The following is a 21,353-nucleotide window of genomic DNA, read 5'->3' as shown; positions in this document are numbered from 1 at the left end:
TTAGATTATTCTGTTGTTGAGAAGAGCTACTACAATTCATAGTTGACTGTAACACAATGTTGTTGATACATATTCTACTGCTTCTGTTCTTTTAACTTTACATAATTTTGTACAAATCTTTCAAGGTTTTTCTTGAACAGAACTATGTCTGTTCATCATTTCTTATTGCACAATAGCATTCCATTACATTCATATGTCAGACTTGAATTGATGGACATTCCCTCAGTATCCAATATTTTGCCATTACATAAAAGGCTATATAAATATTTTTGCAAAAGTAGATCCTTTTTCATAATTTTTTTGGGATACAGATCAAGCAGTGATCTGTATCCCAAAAAAATTATGAAAAGGATCTACTTTTGCACAATTTTATAGCCCTTTGGGCATAGTTCCAACTTGATCTCTACAATGGTTGGATCACTTTACAACTCCATCAACAGTATATTAGTGTCCCAATTTCTCCACATTCTCTCCAACATTTATAATTTTCCTTTTTTGTCTTATTAGTCAGTCTGATGGATATGAAGTAGTATCTCAGGGCTGTTTTAGTTTGCATTTCTCTAATCACAAGTGATCTTAATATACCTATAAATAGCTTTGATTTTAATTTCTTCATCTGAAAACTGGGAGTTTGTATCCTTTGCCAATTTGTCAATTGGAGAATGGCTTGTATTTTTATCAATTTGATTCAGTTCTCTCCACATTTGAGAGATGAGACCTTTATCAGACACACATGCTAAAAAAAATATTATTTCCCAGGTTTCTGCTTTCCTTCTAGTCTTGATTGCATTGGTTTTGTTTATATAAACTTTTTATTTTAATATAATCAAAATTTTCTATTTTCTATTTTGCATTGCTCTCTGTCTCTTGTTTGGTCACGAATTCTTCCCTTCCCTGTGCAGCTGACAGTTCCTTGCTCTTCCAATAGTTTATAGTATGACCTTTCATGTCTAAATCATGTACCCATTTTGACCTTATCTTGGTATATGGTGTGAGATATTAGTCTATACCTAGTTTGTATCCTAATTTTTTCAGCTTCCTCTTTAGATTTTGTCAAATAGTGAGTTCTTATCTCAAAGGCTGGGGTCTTTTCAATGATGAAATACAAAGTTACCATGGTCATTAAAAACTGTTTCTTGGGGCGGCTAGGTGGCGTAGTGGATAAAGCACCGACCCTGGAGTCAGGAGTACCTGGGTTCAAATCTGGTCTCAGACACTTAATAATTATCTAGCTGGGCAAGCCACTTAACCCTATTTGCCTTGCAAAAATCTAAAAAAAAAAAGAAGAGCTGTTTCTTGTACACCTAATCTTAATTATACTGATCCACTACTCTATTTCTTAGCTGGTACTACATTATTTTGATTATTATCGTTTTTTATAATATAGTTTGAGATCTGGTATTGCTAAACCACCTTCTTTGGTAATTTTTTTCACTAATTTCCTTGATATTCTTGATCTTTTGTTCTTCCAAATGAATTTTATTGTTATCTTTTCTAGTTCTATCAAATAATTTTTTGGTAGTTTGATTTTATGCCACTGAATAAAGAAATTAGTTGAGGTAAAATAACCTTTTTTTTTAATATTAGCTCAGCCTACCCATGAGAAATTGATATTAATATTAATAGTCTATAAAAGGTGATCTTTCTCTGTCTCTTTGTCTGTCCTTTCCTTCTCTCTGCCTATGTCTCTCTTTCCCCATCTTTCCCCTCCTCTCTCTTTGTCTCTTCATCTCTTTCCCTCTCCCTCTCTCTCTCAGTCTGTCTCCCTCTCCTTCTCTCTGTCTGTCGCACTCCCTCTCTTTCTGTCTCTCTGTCTCTCTGTGTCTGTCTCTCTCAGTCTTCCCCCCCCACATAGACTGCTAATTCCCTTTAAACTAATATTTTATTGTTGAAGGATTATTTTTTGTTTGTAGATAATTTTTACTGATTACCTTTTCACACAGGTAAAAATGAAGGCATCTTTCCCTTTTCATTTATCTCTAAAATTTTGGCTTATTCCACATGTTCATTTTCTCTATCAACATTAAGAAGGCTTAATGTAGCCATCTTTCTAATTATGATTTCATGGGAAAAGGAGTTGAAGAAATGGATTATCTTTAGAATATTCACTTTTGGGTTTTTTTTTTGTTCTCTTGGCTATTGTGTTATTAAATGGTTTGCCATACAGCAGAAAAAGAACTATAATGCTTGGATATATTTCTCATGGGGAGAATGAGGAAAGCCAAATGCAAAACCTTTATAGGCTAGTTTTTTGTTTTTTTGTTTTTAGGTTTTTGCAAGGCAAATGGGGTTAAGTGGCTTGCCCAAGGCCACACAGCTAGGTAATTATTAAGTGTCTGAGACCGGATTTGAACCCAGGTACTCCTGACTCCAAGGCCAGTGCTTTATCCACTGCGCCACCTAGCCACCCCTTTTCTTTTTTTTTTTTTAAACATTCCTGAATCAGAATAAAATAGCTAACTTTAGAGTTCCTTGACATATTTGGTGTGACTTTAATTATTATTGGTTTATCACATCTTGTTCTCTTTTAAACACAACAGTAATCCTTCAGTTAGAGGCATCAGATGATGTGCTTCCAAGAATCTTCCCAGGTCTTTTTTCTCCCCACCTCCATCACTATGCTATTTAAATCCAAGTTCTTCCAATTCAGTGACACATATCTTCATTTCTTCCTCTTTTTCTTGTATATTGAAAGTATACCAATGGAGCATATAAGCTACTCATAGGTTATACCTTTTCTCTTGGTACATGACACCCCACCCCATCCTACCCTTTATTAGCTCATACATTTCTTAGCAAAGATACTGGAATTATTTACCATTCCTTCTCCAGTTTGTTTTATAAATGAGGAACCTGAGGCAAGTAAAATTAAATGACTTGCCCCGGGTCACACAGCTATTAAGTGTCTGAAGTCAGAATTAGATTATGTGCCTCTCCATTGCCTTTAAGTGATGCTTAATTTCATGTTCTCTGACTTGCAACCTTTCAGAACCATTTGTAGGTATCTGGACAATATTATAAGACTGGACAATTGGTATTCTTCATGAAGTTTGTTTCTTTGTGTGAATAGTTAGATTACACTGTTTAGAGACACTCGAGCTTATTTAGGAAGATTTATAATGTGTAAGAGATTGATGCAAGCAGCATAGTGTCATCTCCAATGAGAAACATCTTGAGAGTGAAAATTAATCAGTTCCTTATTTGTTCCAGGTATTGTACTAAGTATTGAGGACACAAATACAGGCAAGTAAGAAAAACAGTCCCTAACAAGGAGCTAACATTCTTGTGGAGAAAGCAACATGTGAAGGAGAGCTGGAAAGCTGAGCAGATGGAGAGGGAGGGACACAGAATTTGAATCATGGTGTGGAAATGGCAGTGATGGCCTGATTCTGGACAATATAAGACAGTAGCTCAACTCTCAGAACCCAGCAAGCTAGGGGCAGAGTACAAGGTTTCCTTGGAGGACATAAGAACAAAGAACCATTCTGGGCAGCATGGTGAGGAGATGGTCCAGGATATAGAGACAAAAGACTGGCCACAAGTATGAGCCCAGAATAAAGACAAAGAGTAAATGCTATTTTTGGAAAAAGCTTGACTCAATGTCACAAATACTGGTTGATTGAAATGAATGAAAAATCCTCAACAAAACTAATAATAATTATAGCTGACATTTTAAAAATAGTGCTTTTAAATCTATATAGCACTTTACATATCTTATCCTATTTGAGTCACACAGAAACCCTGTGAGATAAGTACTAAGGGTATTATTGCCATTTTTAAAGATGAGAAAAATGATACAGAAAAAAGAAGTGACCTTCTCATAGTTATATTAGCTTGGAAGGGTCAAAACCTGATCCTTCTACCTAAGTGTGGGTTCAATACAACACTCCAAGATGACAGCTGTCATTTAAAAAATGCATTAAAACAAAGCCAAAAGTCAAATACTTGTAATGACCAATCTTCCCCTTAAAAGATGTTATTTTTATTCATTATACAAACAAAACTAAATAACTACAATTTTTAAAAATTAATAATCAGAATTTTGTTGTTGTTCATTCATTTGTTTCAGTCATGCTGACTCTTTGTGACCCTGTTTGAGGTTTTCTTGGCGAAGATACTGAAATGGTTTGCCATTTCATTCTCCTATTCATTTTGTTCATTTTGCACATGAAGAAACTGAGGCAAATAGGGTTAAGTGACTTGCCCAGGATCGCACAGCTAGTAAGTATCTGAGGATTAGAACTCAGGAAGATGAATCTTCTTAATTTCAATCCCAGCACATTATCCACTGTGCCACCTAGCTGTCCTATCAGAATTTACTTTGAAAATAAGCATTAAAAATATGAAGTACAAAATAGCAAATTTTCTTTGGCACATCCTGTACTGTTTGACTACACTTTACCAGTAAAACTCTCAATCTTTCAATTAGTGCTAAATATGAATTATTTTACTTCATATATATTCCTAAAAAGTTTTAGTTATTAACTTTTCCCAACACACAGAAGATCAGCAATAGCAAATCATAAACTGAAAACAAGAGAATGGAAGCACTGAGAGGCACTATTGATTGCAATGCCAAAGGATCATTGGTCCTTGGTTAAGGACCACAGTAAAGACCAATAGAGCAATGACTATGCTTCTTTTCAGATGCACAAAAAAACTTCTAAATTCCCAGAACTGGCCCTGAAAGTAGCAGTGCAGAAAAAGTCAGAAACTTGAGATAGAACTAACAAAGCTCAACAATAGCATAAAGTTCCAAATCCAGGAATGGGGTGGAAAAATGAGCAAACAACAACTTCAAGTAACAAGAAAGAAATCATTCAAAATCGTCGCCACACATCAGGATCAAAAAATTTAGTGGCTACCCATTAAAGGAACAGAGGACTTGGAATATGATAATGTATAGGGCAAAAAAAACTGGGATTATAACCAAGAATCATCTACTTAGAAAACCTAAATATAGTGCTTCAAAGGGGAAAACAGAAATTTAATGAAATAGAAGACTTTTAAGCACTCTTGATTAAAAGACTACACCAAAATAGAAAATTTGACTTTCAAATATAAGACTCAAGAGAACCATAAAAAGGTAAACATAAAAATCTTAAAGGACTCAATATAGTTAAACTGTGTGCCTTCTATATGGGAAGATGATACATTTATCTTCTAAGAACTTTATTATTATTAGGGCAGTTAGAAGGATTCTATTTAAAAAGAAGATAGAAGAGAGAGTTGATTTTGTTGAGATGATATTAAAAAAAAGGTAGGTAAGAAAAGGTGCCCTGAGAGAAAGGAGAAGGGAAGGAAAATTATCTCCCAGAAAAGAGGCAAGCAGTAGAGAGGAAAATCATTGGAGGCAAGGAGAACAGACAGTGCTTGAATTTCATTCACATCTAAATTGTTTCACAAGGAGAAAATATATACACACTCAATGGATAGGAGATTGTCTTACCCAGTGGGGATGTGGGAGGGCAAGGGAATAGAAAGGGGAGTTGATAAAAGTTACAGCAGGTAAAAGAAGGCAATGGTCAGAAGCAAAATAGATTTTAGATAAAGAACTGGATAAAGAGAGAAAGAAAATAGAACGAAGGGAAATGCATAGTTCATAATCATAACTGGAAATGAAAGCAGATAGCTGAATGAATTAGAAACCAAAATCCAATAATATTTTGTTGACAAGAAACACATTTGAAAGAAAGAGACATACACAGGGTAAAAGTGAGGGGTTGGAGAAGAATCTATTATGCTTCAGATGAAATTAAAAAGTGAGGGGTAGCAATTATGATCTCAAACAAAGCAAAAACAAAAATAGATCTACTTAAATGGGATTTTGCTAAAAGAAACTATGGAAAATGAAGCAATATAATATTAAAACAAATGAACCAAGTGTCATAACATTGAAATTCTTAAAGAAAAAATTAAATGAATTATAGGAGAAATAGACAGCAAAACCATACTAGTAGAGGACCTCAACTTTTCCCTCTCAGAACCTGATAAATCTAAATAAATAAAATAAATAAGAAAGTACTTAAGGAGATGAACAGAAAATCTTAGAAAACTAAGATAGACTAAACCTCTGGAGAAAAACTGAATAGTATTGGAAAGAAGCATACCATTTTTTTCAACTATAAGTGAAACCTTTACAAAAACTGATTATGTATTAATGTATAAAAATGACACAACCAAGGTCAAAAAAGTAGAAATATTAAATGTACTATTTTCAGATCATAATTCAATAAAAATAAAATTTAATAAAGGACAATGAAAGCATAGAATTAATTTTAACTGGAAACTAAATAACCTATTCCTAAGGAATGAGTAAACCAAAGAACAGATCTTAGAACCAATCAATGGGGTGGCTAGGTGGTGCAGTGGATAGAGCACCAGCCCTGGAGTCAGGAGTACTTGGGTTCAAATCCAGCCTCAGACACTTAATAATTACCTAACTGTGTGTGGCCTTGGGCAAGCCACTTAACCCCTTTTGCCTTGCAAAAAAAAAAAAACCTAAAAAAAAAGAACCAATCAATAATTTTATTAAAGAGAATGACAACAATGAGACAAGATCCAAAATTTGTGGGCTACAGCCAAAGCAATACTCAGGGGAAATTTTTAAATCTCCAAATGTGTATAACATGAAAAGAGAGAAACAGCAGATCAATGAATTGGGCATGCACCTAAAAACACTAGAAAAAGAAAAAAAAACTTCAAAATTCTTAAATATCTAAAATGAAATCCTAAAAAGAAAAACTTAATAAGGTTTCATGTAAAAAATGAATGAATTAACAAAAGCAGGAGCTGGTCTTACAAAAATAGATAAATCATTAGTTAAGTTGATTTTTAAAAAGAAAGAAAAAATCTAAATTATATAAAAAAATAAAAGGGATGACTGGATCATCCATAAAAATTAAATTAAAGCAATTATTAAGACTTTGCCCAATTATATGCCAGCAAAACTGACAATCTAGATAAAATGAATATTTACAAAAATATAAATTGCCCAGCTAAAAGAAGAGGAAATAGAATACTCAAATGATCCTATCTTAGTACAAGAAATTGAACAAGTCATAAATGAACATCCTAAGAAAAAATCCCCAGGATCACATGTATTCATGAGTAGATTCTTTTTTTTTGCAGGGTTTTTTGGCCAGGCAATGGGATTAAGTGACTTGCCCAAGGTCACACAGCTAGGTAATTATTAAGTGTCTGAGGCTGAATTTGAACTCAGGTCCTCCTGATTCCAAGACTGGTACTCTATCCACTGTGCTACCTAACTGCCCTCATGAGTGAATTCTACCAAATATTTAAGGAGCAATTAATTCCAATATTATTTTAAAAATTAAGTAAAGAAAGAATCCTATCAACTTCTTTTATTATTATATATTTAAATTTTTATTTATTATTATATTCATTTTATTATGGTTTTGATATTTAAACTAGGGAGATCAAGAACAGAGAATGAAAATTAGAGAATAATTTCCTTACTGAATATCAAAGCAAAAATTAAAAAAAATAATAATTAGGAAATTATAGTAATATATCACAAAGATCATACTTTATAAATAGGTTGTAATTATATCAGGAATGCAGGGCTGATTGAATATTAGGAAAACCATCAATGTAATTGGTCATATCAATAACAACAAAAATCATATTATCTCAATAGATGCAGAAAAAGTCTTGGATAAAATATAACACCTATTCCTATTGAAAAAACACACATACACATATACATATGTATATACAAGAAAACATAGAAATTAATGGAACCTGTCTTAAAAAGACAAGTAGTATCTATCTAAAACAAGAGCAAATATTATCTGTAATGGGGATAAACCTGAAGCCTTTCACAAGATCAGGGGTGAAACAAATATGTCCATTATCACCACTGTTATTCAGGGTTGTACTCAAAATATTAGCTATAATGATGACAAGAAAAAGAAATTGAAGAAATGAAAATAGACAAGGAAGAAACAAAATGATCACTCTTTATAGATGATATTTTGGTATATTTTGGAACCTCAAAATTCCATTTAAAATAACTGAAGACATAAAATATTTGGGAATCTTCCTGCCAATTTAAACTCAGGGATTCTATGAATACAATTACAAAACATTTTCACACAGATATAGACAAATCTAAACAACTGGAGAAATATTAATTGCTTAGTGGTAGAACAAACCAATATAATAAAAATGACAATTCTACCTAGGTTAATTTACTTATTCAATGCCATACTAATCAAACTACCAAATAATTATTTTACAGAGCTAGAAAAAATAATAACTAAATTCACCTGGAAGAACAAATGGTTAAGAATATCAAAGGAATCAGTGAAAAAAAATGTTAAGAAAGGTGGCCTAGGGATAGATAGCATATCTGCTCTGGAGTCAGTATGTCTTCAGTTCAAATCCAGAATCACACACTTCTAGCTCTTCTAGCAAATCACTTAACCCTGATTAACTAAAAAAAAAAAAAACCAGGGCGGCTAGGTTGCGCAGTGGATAGAGCACTGGCCCTGGAGTCAGGAGTACCTGAGTTCAAATATGACCTCAGACACTTAATAATTCCCAGCTGTGTGGCCTTAGGCAAGCCACTTAACCCCACTGCCTTACAAAAAAAACCTAAAAAAACCCCAAACAAACCCCAAAACAAAACAACAAAATGAAGATAGCCTAGCAATTCCATATTTCAAACTATATTACAAAGCAGTAAACATCAAAACAATCCTGTCTTGGCTAAGAAATGGAGTGGTGAATCAGTGAAATAGATTAGGTATCAAATGTAAATGGTAAATCAGGAACTCAATAGTAAATGACCATAAATAACCTAGATCCAAAGCTTTGGGGGAAAGAGTTCAACATTTGACAAAAATTTCTGGGAACACTGGAAAGCAGTTTGGCAGAAAAGAGACAAAGACCAACATCTTATATTATATATCAGGGTAAGATCAAAATTGATAAATGATTTAGAAATAAAAGGTAATATCATAAGTAAATTAGAGGAACAAGGAAAACTTTACCTGTCATATTTATGGATATGGGAAGAGTTTATTACTAGACAAGAGACAGAAGAGATTATGGGAAATAAAATGGATAATTTTGATTACATGAAATTAAAAAACTTTTGCACAAACAAAACTATAGCCAAAATTAGATGGAAAACAGGAAACTGGGCAAAATTTTTGCAATAGGTTTCTAGCATTTCTTACATACACACACACACACACACACACACACACACACACACACACACACATATATATATATGAAAGCCAAATTTATAAAAATAAAGAGTTATTCCCCAATAAATAAACAGATAGTTTTCAGATAAAGAAATCTGAATCTATAATCACTTGGAGAAAATGCTCTAATTCACTATAGAGAAATACAAATTAAAATAGCAATGAGGTATTACCTAACATCTCTCAGATTGACTAATATGACAGGAAAAGAAAATGACAAGTGTTAGAAGGGTTGGAAAAATAGGGATCCTAATTCACTATTGGGAGAGTTGTGAACTGGTCTAACCATTATGAAAAACAACTTGAAATTATACCAAAGGGCTATAAAACTTCATACCCTTTGATCGAGCAATTCTATTACTGGATCTGGATTCCCAAAGAGATCCAAGAAAAGGAAAAAGAACCTATTTGTATCAAAGAAAATTTATAGCATGTCTTTTCATGGTAAAGAATTAGAAATCAAGGGGATGAATTGCAGAATAGTTGAACAAGTTGTGATATATGACTGTATATGACTGTGAAAAAATACTATTGAGTATAAATTGATGAAGGGAATGGTTTCAGAAAAATTTTGCAGGACAGTATTTTGAAGCAAAGTGAAGTGAGCAGAAAAAGGAGTATACTGTTTACAGTAACACATTTGTAAATATGATTGATTGTAAAGCTTTGTTTCTCTGATCAAGAAAATGATCCAAGACAATTCCACAGGACCTACAATGAAAAATGCTATTCACCTCCAAAGAGAGAACTAATGCACTCTGAATGGAGACAGAATTTTATTTTTATTGTTTTGTTTTGTTTGTGTTTTCTTTGACAAAATAGCTAAAATGGAAATATGTTTTGTGTGATCTCACATGCATAAGTGAAATCAGAGAGCTTGCCTTGTCAAGGAGGAGGGTTTAGAGGAAGGGAGAGAAAGTTTTAAAAAAAGTGATTGTAATTGGGAAATATTTAACAGAAATAAAAATAAAGTATAAAAAAAAGAAATTGAGAATAGCAGTCAAAAAAATCTAATAGCTATCCAGTTTTTTTATGTGTTAATACCTTTGTTTTTGGTACTAGTTATTTACCAAAATTCCTCTTTCATTCCTCCCTTGTAACAAAGAAACAGTTCAGGAAAGCCTGTGTACATATCTATCACCATTTACAACATTCTATACTCATATACTTCTACCACACTACCAAAAAGGAAGCATGTCATCATCTAACATTAAAATTTACATTATTGTAATATGTCACAATTTGCACCAATAAATAAAAGTGAATGGAACAAAAAGTAAGAATTCACTCAAACATTCTGGCTCTGGCCTCCAAAACTACTGCTTACATGTAGCATCCCCATAATTCCTAAGGGCAGGTTGGGTCCCTAGAAGGTGGCTATTCCCCCCTTAGAGTTCTACCTTGGTTTGTTTCTCCATAATAATTAACCAGGAGGACATAATTAACTTTAAGAAATAGAGTTTACTGAGAAGATATAACAAGAACAATAGGTACAAAAAGACCTCTCCCATATTAGGGGGCATGATCTCCTTTTGTACATATAATTTGTCTATGGAAAGAGTGCTCTAACTTTCTTAGATAAGAAAATTCTCCCTACTAATGCAAGTTAGCAGCATCTCTTTTAACTTGAAGTTTTAGGGAAATGTCTAGGCCTAGGGCTACTAAGTTATGGAACTCCTGATCTGTGCCTAAACTATCTTGATTGGTGAGTAAATCATTGAAAACTAAGAGTCTTTATAGTGTTCATTCAACTTTGGTGTCCAGCTGACACTTAATGTCTGGTTCCAGGAAGCAGTAGCATGTATAGGGGATGCACCTTGGTAAACTATCTCAGCAGTCAGACTAAATCAGGTTGATGGTAACTAAGGAACTTTAATCTGTCAGTGAGTTAGAAGGGTGTCTACCCCAAACATGTGAAGACTTCCCCTAGTGGAATGGGTGGATCAATGACTATGAAAGTGCTGAAGCAAGTGTTGTGGAGCCCTTAGAGCTTGGTCAGACTGAAGATGTCAGGTCCATCTACTGAGTCCTGGGCCATCACTAGTGCCTGAATTATATCACTACTGACTTTGATGACTCTGTAAGAGAGTGAGGAGGATGACTTTGTTCAACTCTGCCTCACTTAAATCCAATTTGAGAATGAGTCGACATCACTGATAATGTCTTTCATCCTCTTCAAAACAAAGAACAACGCTAACCACCCAGACCCATCTTCCCTGATACCTCATGTCTCATTTACAACTCTATCAGCCATCCTGTCCCATCGTGAATTAACTAATTCATCATCCCTATGGTTCCCAGACAGAACCTTTTTCCTTGATCACCATGAACCTACATGTTTTCTCCTCTCCTATTAGAATGCAAGCCCTGAAGGCAGAAACTCATTTCTGTATTTGGAATATGCAGCATTTAGCAGTTCCTGGTAAGTATTTAATAGATAATTTTCTACTCCTTCATTCATGGCAAAGAAATCAGCTTCTATTTTCCCCAAAAAATATAGAGAACAGGAAAATCATAGGGCTTTAAAATAAGTTTTGTTGACATCTTTTGTTCAGAGGCATATGAATATCTTCTATCTCTACTTTTCTCCTTTGTCTTAATACATAGTTAAACAAAACCAACTGATCTTTTATAGCAACACAGGCAATATTCTGTATCTGATTTTTCCTACATTCTGAGAGGAGGAAGGAAGGGATGTTTCAAGATCTGTCTCCTAGAACCCAAATCAGTCTTTGTCTTTTATCTGAGTTTTAAATAGGAAAAATCTATGAGTGAATGTTCAACGTCTGCTTTTCTGCCATGATCAGATATTGTTATTCATGTTTAATGTAAAGTTTCTTGCTGTTCCTTGCACAAGACATCTCTGAATTCTGGGTGTTTTTATGGTTGTCCCCTAGGCCTGGAACTCTTGCCTCTCTTATCTCTGTCTCCTGTCCTCCCTAGATTGCTGCAAGTTCCAGCTAAAATTTCAAAAGAAGCTTCTAAAATTTCAAAAGAAGCTTCTCCCCATCTCCCTTAATGCTAGTGTTTTCGCTCTCTTGATTATGTCCAATTTATCCTGTGTGTGTGTGTGTGTGTATGTGGATATATATATATATATATATATATATCTGTTTTCTCCTTGTTAAATTAGAGTATGAACTAGAGAGCAGGAATTATCTTTTGCCTTTTTTCAGATGATCTATCCTTGTCATAGTATCTGGCCTGTAGAGGTGCTTAATAAATTTGTTGACTGTGGGAAATATGAGTTTCCTTCTAGAAAAGAAGGTATCAAGTCTAAAACAGTACTTCTCCATCCTCCAGATTATCAGAGTACATGAAGTATTCCTTTTTTAAAATGGATGTGTTTTCATGTGAAAATAAAGAAAAGGATCTGAAGAAGTAGGGAGAGGATATTGGTCTATGACAAGAGACTGAAAAATTGATGAAGGAAGAAGGGGCAGAGAAAGGGAAGGACCACAAACACTTGAAAGTAACATGTTGTGAAGGCTACCTTCCCACATGTAATAGTAGAGTGTCAATATGTGGCTCGAAGGGAGGCAGAATAGACATTTCTAACCTCCTTTTTCCCCTCCTCCAAAGATAACCTTAATTCTTAGCAAGAGGGGAAGTAGGAAGCTCAGACCAAAGGCCTCTACTCTAATATCCATAGAGCTCCCTTAAATATTGTTAGTCTAGGGGATATGATGTTCAAACTCAAGTTCACTTCTGGTTGCTACTTCATTAAGTTTTATGTCCAAGGCATGACCCCTTTCCCACCAAATATCTGTCCCACAATGAACACATGCAGCACTTAGCAAGAAAACCATTTATTCAAATTAGAAGCAAAAAAAAAGAAGTCAGAGAAAGTATACATATGAGAATGTATAACATAAAATACAGAACGAAAGAGCTATCCCATTAGGAACAAGGTAATTCAGTTTATTTTTATTTTCTTTTAGTTTTTGCAAGGCAATGGGGTTAAGTAACTTGTGGAAGGTCACACAGCTAGGTAATTATTAAGTGTCTGAGGCTGGATTTGAACTCAGGTCTTCCTGACTCCAGGGCTGGTGTTCTATGCACTGCACCACCTAGCTGCCCCTAAAGTAATTCAGTTTAAAAGAGAGAGAATTCTAGATCTCACTCAAGGGGAAGTTCCTCTGACATTTTTAGAGTAGCAACCTAGAGAAAGAGGCATAAAGGAGATTGCCAGTTCCTCTAATGTTGGTTTCTTTTCAAAGTACTTTTTCTGCTCTTGAAGCTGGAAGCCAGAATAACTTGAAAAAACTTCAGAACCCATAAAGACCTGAAACATGAAAACAGCTGAAGAGCTCTCCTCTATCCTGCTCTCTCCAATGCCACTCTGCATCATGCATAGATGGGATGTTGATTTCCAACAATAAGGAGAGAGTCCAATACCAGTGATCTTTAGAACTAAGATTATATAGATATGATACTCTTCACAGAGAGGAGAAAGTAGCCACTTGTTGGGTAAGGTCAGAGGGGAAAAAAAGGTGAGTAGTAGATTTTGGTGACTCCAATCAAGACATTGTATTAGCTATTTGTTGATCCTATAATAATGCTGCCTTCCTGAGTATGTATCCAGAATTTGAGAAGGAACAATTCTCAAGACCTATCAAACTCGATAACTTCTGGTGATACATTCAAGTGATTTATTCAATACTACTGGAAGCAATCTAGAAAGTATTGCTAAGGATTGTGAAGTCCTCTTTGAAAATGAAAGTCAAACAGTAACATAAGGTATTGGTTACATATGTAAGAAAGGAATTTTACAGAAAGCAGAAAGGTAATGATTTGCACCTCAAAGAACAGATGACAGAAAGGGAAGATCTATATCTGATAAAACAGAAAAATACCTGGTAAACACCAAAGCATGAACTGATATCTCAATCTGGAATTTGCAGATAGATGGATTAGAAATTGTCCATGTAAAATGAAGGCTATAGTTGATGTCTCAATTTTTCAGACTTTAGCTAGTTAAGTAACCTGTTCCCTTAAGTAAAGGTCAGTTACGAAGTTGAGCCTGAAATTTCCTTATCACAATAGATTATGTTTATGGTTGCTAAGTCAATGTTTGGTTTGTGGGATTCATTTCTATTTAAGTCTTACACCATGGTTGTAAAAAGAGAGGTATTATAACAATTACAGCTTCCTTCATCTTTCACCCTAGGAAAGAAATTCCTTTAAATGTACACACCCAATATTATTTGGTGTTAACTACGTGTGATGGTTCTGGTGACATCAAGGATTTCCATTTTGCCCTACCCACAATAACATGCAGGAAAACCTAGGTGACTCAGTGGATAGAGTGCTGGATCTGGAGTCAGGAAGACCTGCATTCAAATGCTGCCTAGGACACTTACTAGTGGGCAAGACAGATCCCTAATAGGAATCAGTAGCTACAATGATTCATCTTTATGGAGCCAGATGCAAATCTGTTCCCATTTCAGCCACATAAAAAGGGACAAAGGCATTCTTCTGGATTCTCTAATAAATTTAGCTGACTCTGAAACAATAAATCCTCAGAGGGTTCCTCAAGCCTGTGAAATTCAACTGTGGAGAATCTGCACTGGCATCATGAGATCAAACCACTCTTGAGATTCATCAGATTTCTATTTAAACATTTCTACAGCCTGTCCATTTTATAGGTGGTGAAGGGCCACTCACATTGTCTCTGCTCCCTTAGTGGAGGAAATCACTGACCTCCCAGGTTCAGTAATAGGAAAATGCCTGAGATTTCTTATTACTGGTCAGAATTTCTAAGTCTTTGCATGAACTGATGCTGAGTGAAGTGAGCAGAACTGTCAGAACATTGTTCACATGAGGGGCAGCTATGTGGTGCAGTGGATAGAGCACAGGCCCTGGAGTCAGGAGAACCTGAGTTCAAATCGGACTTCAGACAATAATGGCCTAGCTGTGTGACCTTGGGCAAGTCATTTAACCCCATTGATTTAAATAAATAAAATTTAAAAATACCTTAAAAAAAGTAAAAAAAAATTGTACACATGAATGAATAGCAGCATTGTGAGGGGATCAAACGTTTGTGATACAGGCTTCTCTCCATAGTTCAGTGATCATGAAAGAATCCATCCTTAGATGCATGTTCCATCCAAGACTCGTAAAAAGAAAATGCCATCCACATCTGGAGAAAAAACTATGGAGTCTGAATGCAGAGCAAAACATATATATATTCCTTTTTGGAACTTCTTTTATGTTTTTTTTTCATTTTTTCTCATGATTTTCCTTCCCCTTAGTTCTAATTCTTCTTTTACAACATAACTAATATGGAAATATGTTAAACACCATTGTACATGTACAATGTATATGAGATTGCTCACTGCCATGAGGTGGGGAGGAAGGGAGGGTAGTAGAAAAATGTGGAACTCAAAAGCTTGCAGAAGGATGAATGCTAAAAACTATCTTTGCATGTAATTGGGAAAAAAACTTTTAAAGTAAGAACTCTCCCATATATCACCAGAAAGACTCTTTGAGTGAATGTCATGAAAAGTCCCCCTAGTCCAATTGCCCACCTTCTTTCCACAGCTCAATTATCATGTGAGCCATGAGTCCATCTCATTTCATCACAATCCAGTTACTGACAATACCAAATTTTAGAGGGTGGGCCTAAAGTTAATACCCTATTAGTTGAAGTTTGTTATGTGTTTGGACTATTCTTTCCCCAATTTAACTCTCTATCTTTACCTCCTTACCTCTCCTTTCCTGTCACTGTCTGTTTCATTACTGAATTTTATATATTACTAGACCTTCTCTCTCTTCTCTCTTAACCCTAACCCTAACCCTCTTTTTTCTGGTTCAGGTAAGTGAGATTATAAGATGCCAGCTCTCTCAATTCCTTTTTTCTCTGGTTTTGTTCCTTCCTCACCGCACTTCTTTTATGTATTTCTTTTTTTTTTTTGTTCCTTTTCTCCCCCTTCTCTTAAAAGCAATAAAATAGGATAAAATCTCATCTAGGCCCTGTATTTCTCTTATTTAATTCTTTCTCTTACCTTGAAATCATTAGAATACTGGAGGGACAGTGCATTGTTTGTTCCTTTTAATTTCTCTTGACTCTTGTGTTTGCATTTTAAAAGTCCTACTCAGCTCTGTTTTTTTCATCAGGAATGCTTTTAAGTCCTCTATTCTATTAAAAATCTTTGCCTAGCCCCCCACAATGATTTTTTTTAGTCTTGCAGGATACTGTTCTTGATTATAAATCTTTGTCTCTGAATTTTGCAATATTGTATTCCAAGATTTTTTTCCTTCTCTGTAATGGTTGGTCCTAAGTCTTAAGTGATCCCAAGTTTAGTTACTTGGTACCTCAACTCTTTTTGGCTATTTGCAGTATTTGCTCTTTGATTTAAAAGCTCTGAATTTTGGTTATAGTGTTTTTTGGTTTGTTTCTTTGGTGTTTTCATTTTGAGATTTCTTTCACGAGGTGATTGGCAGACTGTTTTTCTATTTTCGCTTTGCCCATTGATTCCAACAAATGTGGACTAATTATCTTATGACTTCAGGAAATGTAATGTCCATTCTGACCTATGATGGTGACATTTTAGGACCTCGAGATATACAGAAACAAATATTCCAGAAACCTCTAAGATTGAATCAGAAGTTCCATTCATAAGAAAAATAAAGGAAAAAATGACCACAAGCTCCTCCATCCAATTCAGGATTCCACAAGAAAACTGTTAGAAATCTTTGGGAGGTTCTGAACAGAGATGAATCAAGGTATGCTTGCATAGTATTCAAGCAACCTTACCTTACAACAAGAGACAAGTTAGAGCAGAACTCAGCTTAAGGCCCATTTAACCTTGTTCAGACCTCAACAGAAAACAGAGACATACCAGGGCCTTGGAAGCACAGGGGGACTAGTATGATCAGCAGGAGACACTGACAGAACAACACATGAGAAGCAAAAGTATCTGAGGTCCAGTGGGAATTTGTTTCCAGCACAACTGAAAAAAATAGTTGATGCTTGTTAGGGTCACTGTAATGGGTATGGCCTTTTCTAAGTTCAGTATTAGGCAAAGAGAAAGAGACTGAGAAGGGGCTGAGCCAAAACCCAAGTTGATCCTCCAGGATACTGAGGAATTCCTGAAGAGGGTAGGGCTGGTCTTATCCACCACTTCTAGCACCAAGTAGGGTCTTCCTACTTCATTCAAGAAAACAGGAGGGAGAAACACAAGTCTGAATCTAGAAATTGAAACTAAATTTATGAGTAAATATAAGGAAATGCCAAATGATGAAAAAAAATGGTTTATAGTTTGAATATGGTTTTCAGGAAATCTAAATTTCTCCTTTTGATCTTTTTTTCAACATAAAGCTTTTAAAATATTAGATACTTTTATATTTTTTCAGGCTTTGACTTTGTCCAATCATATCTTCTTGTCACTGATATCATTGTGCTCTATTCTATTTTAATGGAGTAAAATATTTAACAAAGGTTTTCTCCTTTTTAAACTAAACTACTTATTTCCCTTTCAATTTTTTCCTCATTTAATTTCTAATTTCATTTTTTCCTCTTACTCAGCTGCTTTAGCTATGCCTTTTGTATTTGTAGCCAAGTCTTTTTTAAAAAAAAATTTTTATGGCAGCTACATGGCACAGTGGATAGAGCACCGGCCCTGGAGTCAGGAATACCTGAGTTCAAATGTGACCTCACTTAATAATTACCTAGCTGTGTGGCCTTGGACAAGCCACTTAACTACATTTGCCTTGCCAAAAATTTTTTTTTTCACTTTTTAAAAAAAATGAAGCCTTGCTTATAATTAACTCTTTTCTGAGTTAACCACTTGGACTTCTCTCAACCCCATAGTATTTCTTCATTGCATTTGGTATTTTTATATATTTACTTAGATTTTCAGCCTCAATTTTTGGTTTGGGATTTCAAGCTTAGGTCAATTCCCTTTTAGATGGGTTGGATGGACCTTATTTGATCCTGATCTTCTGCAGTCTGGATGTCTCTGCTCTAGCTGATGCAGAAAGGGTGACTGGTAGTAGACCCACCTTTTGACTTAATCCTTGGTTTCTGTCCTAGTCTCCTAGTGATTCACTGTTGGTTTCAGACTTGGCTGGAATCTGTCAGTTTCTCTTTGATCCCTAAACAGGAGATGGTTCCATCTGTTATTTTGGTCCTAATACCCCAATGGATATTGAATATAATACTGGCCACAAGCCTCTAGTGATGACCCTCTGACACTGGTTCCTAAGTACTGAGGTGACCCTGTTTCCTATTGTTCTCAATGTTCTGAAGAGCTCACAGACATTCTCTTTCTTCTTGTAAAGAAATCCATGGTAGCTGCATCCTTGCTTCTGATGTGGTAAGGTTAAGATCTGACTTAAGAACCCCTTTAATAAGACCTCATAAGTCTTGGTTCCCTTCCTCAGTTTATGAGGGGAAAATGTGATTCTCTGACTTTTCTTGATGCCATATTAACTGGAAATTGTTTCTTTACAATTTCCTATTTGATTTTTACCTCATTGTAACTTGTTGCTGTGATCTCCAGGACAAAGTTATCCAAGGACAGTTTTAAAGTAAGAATGTATAGCCATTTAAAAGCCTTCTTATCCTTTGCCTGTAACTTGTCTAAGTATTGACCTGATCTAGTGTGCTAAACAGTAGGAAAAAAAGCCAAAGGAATGAATGTGAAAAGTATTGGCAAAGAGAACTGACAGGGATCAATGACTGACTGAATATAGGATGTGAAGTAGAGAGCTGAGTTCAAAGTGACTTGAAATTTTTTAATCTGGGTGATAAAAAGAGGTCATATCATTAAGAAAAAAAGGAAATCAGATGGAAGAGTCAATTTGGGAGAACTTAAGTTGATATTAATATAGTAAATATAAATATATTAAATATAAATTGATAAAATGGCCCCTTAGAGATCCTATAAGCCTCTTAAATAAGAATAAAGGGGAACATTTAGAAAGTGGGATTTTTTAGCAAGGAATTGGTAATATGGGACTAAAGTTCAGAGCAGAGGACAGTTTTAATTATGTAAATTTGCAAGTCATCTGCACAGAAGTCATTCTTGAAACCAAACATCACCGTTTGAAACCAACATTTATGAGGGGGGAAATTAGAAGGCCAAAGAAGTAAACAAAGGTGTCAAGAGAAGAAAACTAGAATATGTTTCATCACAACAGTTAAAGGAGGAGAGATTTGTCTTTCTTTAAAAATAGTATTTCATTTTTGTCCAATTACAAAGAAAGATAATTTTTAAATATTCATTTTTTATTTATCTATTTTTTTGGCAATGCAATGGGGTTAAGTGACTTGCCTAAGGTCACACAACTAGGTAATCCATCTGAGGCTGTATTTGAATTTAGGTCCCCCTGACTCCAGGGCTAGTGCTCTATATCTGCTGTACAACCTAACTGCCCTCTAACATTTATTTTTTTAAATAAAATTTTGAGTTTCAAATTTTCTCCCTTACTCCCTAAAATGGTAAGCAATTTGACAGATTATATATGTGCAATCATGCAAAACCTATTTCCATATTAGTCATCATGTAAAAGAATAAACAGTTTGCAAAAGGGAAACACACACACACACACACACACACACACACACACACACACACACAGACACAAAGAGAAAGTAATATGCCTTGATCTGCATTCAGACTTCATCAGTTCTTACTCTGAATACAGATGGCATTTTCCATCATCTTTTAGAATCTTATTGCTGAGAAGAACTAAGCCAATCATAGTTGATCATCAAGCAATGTTGCTGTTATGGTGTACAATGTTCTCCTGCTCTATTCATTTCACTTTGCACCAGTTCATGTAAATTATCCAGGTTTTTCTGAAATACTTCTGCTAATCATTTCTTATAGCACAATAGCATTCTATTACATTCAAATAGCACAATTTGTTCAGCTAATCTCTTATTGATGGACATCCCCTCAATTTCCAATTCTTTGCCAATACCAAAAGAACTATGACAAGTATTTTTGTACATGTAAATCCTTCTCCCTTTTAAATAATCTCTTTGGGATATAGACCTTGAAGTGCTATTGCTGGATCAAATGGTATGTACAGTTTGATTGCTCTTTGGGCATAGTGGAGAGATTTTTCAGAAACTTGAAGAAGTGGGGAAAGTTAAGAGAGGACAAAGGAATAAACATTTATAAATATTATCTCATTTGGTCCTCACAACAACCCCCTGAGGTAGTTGCTGTTAAAAATCTCCATCTTGTAATTGAAGAAACTGAGGCAAACAGAGGTTAAATGATTTCCCCAGGTTCACACAGCTAGTAAAGGTCTGAGATTAGATTTGAACTTGAGACTTTCTTACTCTAAATCTAGTATTCAATTCACTAAGCATTTGAGATCAAGGAAAGTCAGGTCTTTGGGTTTGGCAATCGTGAGGTCACTGGTGACCTCTGTGAAAGTACTTTATAAACCTCTATATAAAGGTTGCTGATAAGAAACTAATAAGTTCTATATAATGTTACTTATAGGAAACTAATAATAGGGCCAAAGTTCCTTGGACACTGCATCTTGGCTTTTTAGCATCTTGACTTTTCTCTGAGAATTTTGGAATTTCAAAGACTCTCAAAGATTTTGAAGTCTAAATTTATTTGCCCAAAAGATCAACAGGTTCAGACCCCTATCACACAGGGTTGGAAGTACAAATAAAGTGCAATCATCTATTTTGGAGGAGGGAGGATGAGAGTGGATAAAGAATACTTGGCACAAACAAACTAATTAATGAATGAATAAAAACAAAACAAGGCAAAGAATACTAGACATTTAAGCTCAGTAAGTGAAAGTGAGGGAGAGAGAACAGATTCCAGAAACCTCATTAGTAAAAAGACTTGGAAATGGAAAAACTTGGAACATTTATCAGACTTCAAGTTTGGTGGAGGACAGAATAGTAAGGAGGAATGATTTAATGATCTGTTTCCTAATAGCATTGAAAGGTCTTAGACAATTTCCTTCTATCTCTCTCTCTTCCCAATTTACTCACTCCTCAAAGTTTCCATTTTGGAATTATAAAGATGTCAAATAACAATGATCACTAGCATCAGGTTTTTAGTAAAGGCCATACAACTTGAAACAGACATTTTAGGTATGCGAGGAAAATTCTTGTGTCCTTAATCTTGATCT

The 21,353-nt window shown here is 34.8% G+C and overlaps 1 long non-coding RNA gene across 4 annotated transcripts in view; it reads right to left on the bottom strand.

Annotated features, from left to right (window-relative positions):
- The window catches only part of LOC141499416 (uncharacterized), a 39,319-nt gene extending 20,863 nt beyond the window's left edge, over positions 1 to 18,456 (bottom strand). For all 4 annotated transcript variants that reach the window (XR_012471713.1, XR_012471715.1, XR_012471712.1 and 1 more), the window contains exon 1: positions 18,246 to 18,456. This is a non-coding gene — a long non-coding RNA (uncharacterized LOC141499416). The remainder of the gene's footprint in view (positions 1 to 18,245) is intronic.
- Between the last annotated feature and the right edge of the window lie 2,897 nt (positions 18,457 to 21,353).

Source organism: Macrotis lagotis, chromosome X (genome assembly GCF_037893015.1).
Source record: "Macrotis lagotis isolate mMagLag1 chromosome X, bilby.v1.9.chrom.fasta, whole genome shotgun sequence".
In the NCBI taxonomy this organism is placed as follows: domain Eukaryota; kingdom Metazoa; phylum Chordata; class Mammalia; order Peramelemorphia; family Peramelidae; genus Macrotis; species Macrotis lagotis.
Note: the sequence above shows the minus strand (reverse complement) of the source record. Positions and strands in the feature narration are given on the sequence as shown.